The sequence below is a fragment of the Chenopodium album genome, chromosome 2 (genome assembly GCF_948465745.1).
Source record: "Chenopodium album chromosome 2, dcCheAlbu1.1, whole genome shotgun sequence".
In the NCBI taxonomy this organism is placed as follows: Eukaryota; Viridiplantae; Streptophyta; class Magnoliopsida; order Caryophyllales; family Amaranthaceae; genus Chenopodium; species Chenopodium album.
Window position 1 is genome coordinate 24,557,645 of NC_137835.1, and position 8,615 is coordinate 24,566,259.

Below are 8,615 nucleotides of genomic sequence, written 5' to 3' on the forward strand. Positions count from 1 at the left end.
CCGTGGTCGTTGGATGTTTATTGATGTTTCCGAAAGGAGGCATGGGGTTTTTCTTTTATTGATGTTCCAAATGGAGCATGGGTTGGACAACCTTGTCTATTGCGTAATCCTATGAATAAAAATAATGATTTACCTATTATTAATTAATGGAGTCTTAGTAATATAAATAGTTGAGTCGTGTGTTGAGTCTATAATTTAATGATGCATGATGATTGATTATTAGTAGCATGTTATGGATTTCTTAATTTATTTTGCAGCTTATATGTACTCAGCTTTGCTGATTGCGTGCTTTGTGTGTCTTTCTTTGGTCATGGCCTTCGCCTTTCAATGACCCTGTGACGATCCAATATTTACACTTGTAATATTGGGGAGCATAATTACCACAGGTTCTTACACATGCAGCATTCATCAGGGTTGTGGGATCTTGAGTAGAGAGTTGGTTGTTTGCATTTTATTTCTTTTGCAAGTTTGAATTTATTTTAATTCGATTTTATTCGACACTATTTCTTTTGGTTTTGAATTTATTTGAACATTGAATTTAATCACTTACTACTTTTATTGGGTTTTGAATAAGGGCCTTAATGGTTCCAAGTTGTATGACTTAATTTGGTTTCATTCGTTGGTTTTGAAACTTATTTATAACTTATTTAGTTTTTCCGCTGCTATTTTCTAATAAAGCCTTAACGTTTGAACACGTGGCGGTAGCACGCCAGTAGTTCTCTTGAATATTGTTCAGGGTCCTCACAGGTTTAAAGAGAGAATTATTGGGGTGTTACAGTCTAAAGATGCTAAAACAAGAAATAAAACATTAAGGCACCAAAGGAAATGGGTAGGTGAAGTTGACGCTTGACCATACAATAACAAAGTAGCATATCAATGGTAAACTAAACATGCATGAATATCAAAGTAAAGGGTCCAATCTAGCCGCCTTCCGGGGTCAATTGGCCTCTCCTAACATAGCCTCTATGTTTCCACATTAGAACCATATACTAGGAGGTACTATTAAATAACAATCGATAGTAATGAATCTCAACTAAGTCAACTTCCGTTACTTGTTAGTAAAGACTCATCTTTGATCAACTAACAATGTGCACTTGCAAGAAAGACCAAAGAATATCAAGCATGCAAAGACTTTAATCACCATTAACATAACCCCAACATTAAAAGCATGAACAATTAGCAACTACACCATCCCCACACCCTTGGCTAGATGACTACTCACAAATCATATTGAAAACAATATCAATCATCAAATCAATAAGCATCAACATGATTAATAAGCAAAGAAGAAAAATAAAAGCAAATAAGCAAAATCAAAAACAAAGGTAAAGATAAAGAGTAAGAGATTGCTCATTAATTGAAGATGAAGGTCTACAAAGGATTGAACAAGCTCCTTCTTCAAAATCCAAGTTCATTAATGAAGAAAACCACACTTTCTCTCTCTACCAATGAAGACTAATCCTAACCTAACCTAAAACTAACTAGAGAGAAGAATAGATAGTTATTCAATGTCTCTAATTACCCCAAAAAAAATGGGTATTTATACTAACTTAATAAAACTAGGAAAAATAGAAAAAGAAAATAAAATAAATTAAAAAGAAAAGTAAAAAAAAAATCAGAAACTAAAAAATAAAAATAAAATAAAAGAAAGAAAATAAGAAAAGGGAAAAGAAAAAGAAATAAAAATAAAAGAAAAAGAAAAATAAAAATGAAACAAATCAATTCCCACCAAAACAATCAGCTACCCCCTTTCCCCTTCTTCTTCGAAATTGGCTGCTTCAATATCAACACCAAACAACCATCATCAATGGCTCAAAATCATCACCGACATCTTCATCAACCAGCAATCAATCAAGGCCGTTCAATTTTCATTAAAACTCGCGTGAGAAGCTCGTGAAATGGTTCGATCGAACCGGTGGCTGGTTCGACCGAACTACGGGGTTGGTTCGGTCGAACCAAGGGTATGTTCGACCACTCCTCTTCGAATAACAAAACCCCCAAAGTCTCTGACTCGAAGTTCGGCCGAACACTCATTGATTTGCTCGAACTTGATTAATTTGCTAATTGTTCTGATTTTTGGGTCGATTGGTTGCTTAATTGGTGGTTTGAGTAGTTGCGGGTCAGGTGTGGTGAAGGGCTGCCGTTTGGGTGGAGTGAGTGCCTGCTGCGAAGGGTATCGAGAATGGAGATGAATTGGAGCTATGGGTTGCGGGCTGCTCTGATTTGGGGCGCTGCAGTGTCGGCTTTAATTGGTGGTTGCGGTGGTCGGGTGCGTGGTTATTGTTGATGTTGTGTTCGTTGTTGTTGCTGTTGTTGGTGGTGTTGCGGGGTGAAGCAGGGTCTGTTGCGGCTGTGGTGTGTGGTGTTTGGTTGTGTGTGCTGTTGTTGGTGGTTGTGGGGTGTTGGTGAGGGGCTGCTGTGGTGTGTTGGTGAGGGGCTATTGTGGTGCGTTGGTGAGGGGCTGCTGTGGTGTGTTGGTGAGGGGCTGCTGTGGTGCGTTGGTGAGGGGCTGCTGTGGTGCAAGGACGCAGCAGGCTGATTTTGGGGTTAGTAGATGTGTGGTGAAGCAGGGGAGAAGCAGAGGAGGTTGGCTAAGGGGCTGCTATGGTTGATGTGGTGGAGGATAAGGGAGGTGGGGTGATGGATAAGCGTGGCAGCACCTAAAGGCAGCAGCCTGTTTGGAAGCTTATGCCTCGAACCTTAGACCTCCAAACACGAAAATGACTTTAAAACCCGGAACACCTACAACCAAAAACACGAGGGGATTATCAAAAGATAAAATAAAATAAAATAAGAAAAGGTAAAATAAAGTAAAATAAAATAAGATAAATAACACTAAACTAATAAAAATTAAATAAAACTATAAAAGTAAAGAAAGTGAAATAAAATAGACTCAAAACTAATTAAAATAAATAAAAGTAAATTAGAATACTTTCAAGGGAAAAATAAAGAACGAAATATAACAAATCAAAAGCAAATAAAATACGAAAATAAACTAATTCTAATAAAAACTACGAAAAGAACTAAAACACGACAAAATTACCAAAATAAACAAGAAGTGTTATTAAGAGAAAACAAGAGAAAGAAAGGGAAAATAAGATAAAATAAACGCGAAAATGACTCTAAAAATACTTCCTAAGAGTGACATAAATGTCACTCATCAATGATTCTTTCCCTGATGACAACCTATATGCAGTTGTAGAGCAACACCCATGGTATGCGGATTTTTCTAATTATTTAGTGGGTGGTACTCTACCTCCTGACATGTCCTACCAACAGAAAAAGAAATTCCTTTCTGATGTCAAACATTATTTTTGGGATGATCCTTTTTTGTTTCGTGAGTGTGCAGATGGATTATTTCGCAGGTGTGTTCCCGAGTGGGATGCTCATGGCGTTCTTACCGCCTGTCATACCTCACCTTATGGAGGACATCACGGCCCCACTAAAACGGTGGCCAAGATTAGTGAGTCAGGTTTCTATTGGCCTACCATGTTCAAGGATGTTAACACTTTTGTGCAGGCTTGTGACTCTTGCCAGAGGACTGGCAACATTTCGCGGAGGCATGAGATTCCCCAAACCGAAATTCTTGAAGTAGAAATATTCGATGTTTGGGGTATTGATTACATGGGGCCGTTCCCATCTTCCAATGGGAATTGCTACATACTTGTAGCCGTCGATTATGTGTCTAAGTGGGTTGAGGCCATAGCCTCACCAACAAACGATGCCAAGGTAGTCACCAAGCTCTTCAAGAAAACCATATTTCTGAGGTTTGGCGTTCCACGGGCTATCATTAGTGATAAAGGTACCCACTTCCATGAAAGACAATTGGATAACCTCCTTAAGAAGTATGGCGTATATCACAGAACCGGGCTTAGTTACCACCCTCAAACTAGTGGTCAAGTTGAGGTCTCTAATAGGGAAATCAAGACGATCCTAGAAAAAGTAGTAGCCAAGTCAAGGAAAGATTGGAGCATGAAGCTCGATGACACACTTTGGGCATACCGAACAGCATTCAAGACACCAATTGGTACTTCACCCTATAGATTAGTTTATGGTAAGGCATGTCATCTTCCCGTGGAATTGGAGTACAAAGCTTTTTGGGCGATCAAGGAGTTTAATATGGACTCTAAGGTCGCGGGTAAGAAAAGACTCCTCCAACTCAATGAGTTAGATGAGTTTAGATTGTCAGCATATGATAGTGCGCGAATCTACAAGGAGAAGACCAAGAAATGGCATGACAAGAGGATCTTACCAAGAGAGTTTGCACCAGGTGATAAGGTTCTTCTCTTCAATTCTAGATTAAAGATTTTCCCAGGAAAGTTGAAGTCTAGGTGGTCCGGTCCCTTCACTGTCACAAGGGTAAACAAATTTGGCTCGGTAGAGTTGGTCAATGACAAGGGTGAAGAGTTTAAGGTAAATGGCCAACGACTGAAGGTGTATCATGAGGGCGCTACTAGTAGAGATGTGGAGGAAACCTTCCTAACTCCACTTCCAACCTGAACATCAAGGTGGTAAGAGGGTCGCGCGGGACCTAGATAAACCAGCGCTTTGCGGGAGGCAACCCGTATTTCTTGCTTTCTAGACTAGTTTTCCTTTTTATTTATTTTTATTTTTATTTTTTTTAAGAGGCGAGGAGAGTGTAATTTTACCGTTTATAAGTGTTTTTGTACAGGTATAGGTTTAAGAGGTCGAAAGACTTAGAAAAAATTTGAAGACGAAGAAAAGCTAAGGAAACGACTGGGCACGGGCCCGATCGGGCGAGGCTCGCCCGATCGGGCGCGCAAGAGAGCAATATTTCCTGCCTTTAATTCGCCCGATCAGGCGAGGTTGCCCGATCGGGCGCGAAAGGAGAGCTGGGAATCGAGCAAAATTCGCCCAATCGGGCGAAGTTGCCCGATCGGGCGCGCAAGTGCAGTCAGAAACTCGAACAAATTCCGCCCGATCAGGCGAGGTTGCCCGATCGGGCGCAAATCGAGTGAAGGAAAAGATATATCGGGCGAAGCTCGCCCGATCGGGCGAGCCATAGGGCGAATTTTTCGTTCGTGTTCGCGCCCGATCGGGCGCGCAACTACAGTTCTGGAAATTCAAATGATCCGCCCGATCGGGCGAGGCTCGCCCGATCGGGTGCACCTATTTTTGGCCGTCCCCTTATATTTTTCCTCTTCTTTCTTTCCTCATTTTCTTCTTATTTCATCTTCTTCTCCATTACTTTCTCTCTCTAAAACCTCCATTTTTACACCTTCAAACTCACTTATTATTCAAGATATTCTCCAATCCTTCCATTAAAACTCAAAATTTTTTACATATTTCTAATCCTTTCATCTTTCTCTACAATCTACACCCAATTTCTACCATTTTCTCTCAATCTTCTCTAAACCCTAAGAGAGAGAAACCACCCAATTCCTATTCCTTTTAATCCTAATGGCTTTCAAGAGATCAAGGACGGTAAGGGGGGAAGGCTCTAGGCAACAAGAGGCGAGAATCGACCCGGATTTGCAAATTCCGGGATGGGAGAGGGTGGTCATCACCACCCAAGAGCAAAAACAGAGGATGCTTAACCTCATCACGAGGCAGGTAATTCCCACTCGTTTCATTCATCACTCTACCCTTATTAGACTAGGAATTGATAAGCATGTAGAAAAATTATTCAAAGGAGTTGGCATGAGCGGTTTCTTTAACATGCATTACGACACTTAAGATTATTTAACCTTAGAATTCGTTTCTAGTTTTAATGTCATAAAATCAAATGCTTTAATTTCTCATGTTCAATTTTGTTTATTCAATAATGATATTAGATTGACTTTGAAAGAATTCGGTAAAATTTTCGAGTTGAAATCGGATAGGCCCCTTGAACCGCCCCAAGACAACATTGCCGTTGTCTATCAATCCCTTACGGGGGATCCCAATTTGAACCTCCAACATGCTAAAGGCACTTGGATACAACATCCCGTGCCAAATATTTGGCAACGGTTTGTTGGCCTTACCATTTTTGGAAGGCATGAACCCGCCAATGTTAGGCGGGATGAGCTTGAATTACTAGGGTCATACATGATCCCTAGGAGTGAAAAGCTCAATATAGTCCATAAAATGGCCAACCACTTCCAACAGGTGGCCAATGCGGCCGAGGCGGGTAGGTCTAGGGTACCCATTTACTTTGGTGGCCTAGTTACACATATATCGGTCAAACACCTTAGCTTTGTCCCTAACGATGACGGTAAGGTAGCCGGCCCAACTATTATGGACCTACCCTATCTAGGTGGCCTTAATTGGGTTAATGTCATGGGAGGGGAGACTTGGTGGGTGATTCAATGGGAATCGGGTAGGAGGGATAATGCTTTCACTTTACCCCACCCCACCTTGACCAAATTTGAGAAGGGGAAGCCTTCTTACACTTTTGAGCTTAATGGTCAAGGTGAGGTGCAACCACCTCACCCTTCACCTCAACCTCATCACTCTCCCATTGACCACTCACCTCCTCACCATTCACCACATTATCCACCACCTCAACCCTTTACATACGATATTCACACTTCCTCTACCAACTACAACATAGACCCCAATGCCCCTTATGACTTCTCGGCTTTTAGGAGCCAATTAGATAGGATTGAGATGGGGCAAGGGAGAGTTGAGGGTTTGGTTAGGGATTTGGATGCTAGAGTAGGGTCTCTAGATAGAAGGGTAGGTTATGTGGAGAGGAACCTAGGGAGGGGTTTATACCCCATGTATGATGACTACGCCCGTCGCGGGGCTATTCCCTTCGATTCACTTGTCCCTGATTGGTTCCAATATCCGCAAGGTGGATATACGAACCCAAGTGCCTTTGGTACCTACGTTGACTACTCATCGGTCCATGGTTATGGGACCGATGTACCTTTTGGTGGGCTTGGGGGGAGTGTAGACCCTAACTACTTTGCAGGTGGTTCGGGGTATGGAGGTGGTGGCTCTAGCCATGGAGGAGCCGGTTCTAGACACGGCGGGGGCTATTCGAGGATGGATGAGGATGAGGAGTAGACTACTCTCCCAAGTCAATGAGGGCATTGCTTGATTTGGCTTGGGGGGGTGTTCTTTCACTTGGTAATTCTCTTCCTTTTCTCTTTTTATTTGCTTTCTAGTATCGTTTTTATTGCTTTCCTATTATAGTTTTTATTGCTTTCTTATATATGAAAAATTAAAAAAAAAATTGAAAAATAAAAAAATTCAAAAATATGTTGGCTTTTGATTTGTTGATTGGGGTGAAGTATGTTTTATATGTTCATTGATGAGCTCTTTGCTTAGGGACAAGCAAAGGTTTGGCTTGGGGGAGTTTGATATGTCTATTTTATATAGTATTTTACCCCCGTCCCTCGGTCATAATTAGTAGTGTTTTTGGCCTTTTGGGGCCACTTTTATTACTAATATGTGTTTTCTAGTGTTTTCGTAGTTTTGGTTAAGTTTTGCAGGGAATTGCACCTTTGGAGTATTTTCCTGGGATTTTTATGAAGCGACTACGAGCATTGGAGGAACACGACCACTTTTGGAGCCCAAGGCTGGCTAGAGCCATCGAGCCGGTGATTAAGGGCTCGGTTATTTGGATCACGAGGCAATTGGACCATGTATTCGAGACCCGAGAGGAAATATGGATTGGGCCGAGAAATCTAGCCCAATCGAAGTCCAAGCCTCGAAGATGAAGACCGGGCCCGATCGGGCAAACACGCGCTCGATCGGGCGGTTGCGCGGCACTTTAGACTGGGCATAGAAAAAAAGGCGGGCCCGATCGGGCGCGTGTTTTTCCTAGTGTCTGATTTAGTTTAGTTAATTCTTGTTTTAGGGGAAGTATTTTATATACGTTTTGTACGGATTTTTACGGATCTTCTTTTCTCTTAGACTTTCTCTCTCTACTTAGTATTTTTCTCTCTCTAAAATTCTCTCTAACTCTTGTACTTAATTTCTTCATTAATTCCAGATTTGTTTGGTACAATTTCTTCCCTTTCTAATTTCAGCTATTTTAATTGTTTTCTTGTTTATGTTTTTAATTGTTTATTTGATTGGATTAGTTATGATGATTAGTGAGTAGTTTAATTCTAGGGTTTAAGGGGATCCATAATTAATATGAAGGGATAGCTTGTTATTGTTGATTGTTGATGTTGCATGATAATTTCCTATTGAATTGTTTTAATTCTTTGCAATTAGAATATGAATCGAGCAGATGTAATTTGGTTGTGAATGTTTAGCAATATTGAATTGATGAATCGAGCAGATGTTGATTTAATATTAAAGGCTATTTTTAATAGGAACTCAGGTCTAATAAATTGCGAGAGCCTGTTAGATCTATGTTGGTTAATAAATTGCGAGAGCCTGTTAATCATATTATCTATGCATTGTTAATTATTAATTACTTCGTTCTATCCCGGAATATTAATTATTGGTGAACCTGTGATCCTAGGTTTCCTTATTATTGATTCTTTTCTCCCTAAACTCATTCTTCGTAATATAGAATTCACATTCAAAATATTAGTTACTTGGATAATTTAGATTATATTAATTAATTAGAATTAAAAAGACCTGTTTCCCTGTGGAGTTCGACCCTACTTCCCTATCTACCTTAGTTAGTGATTTAGGTAATTACTTTTGATCAG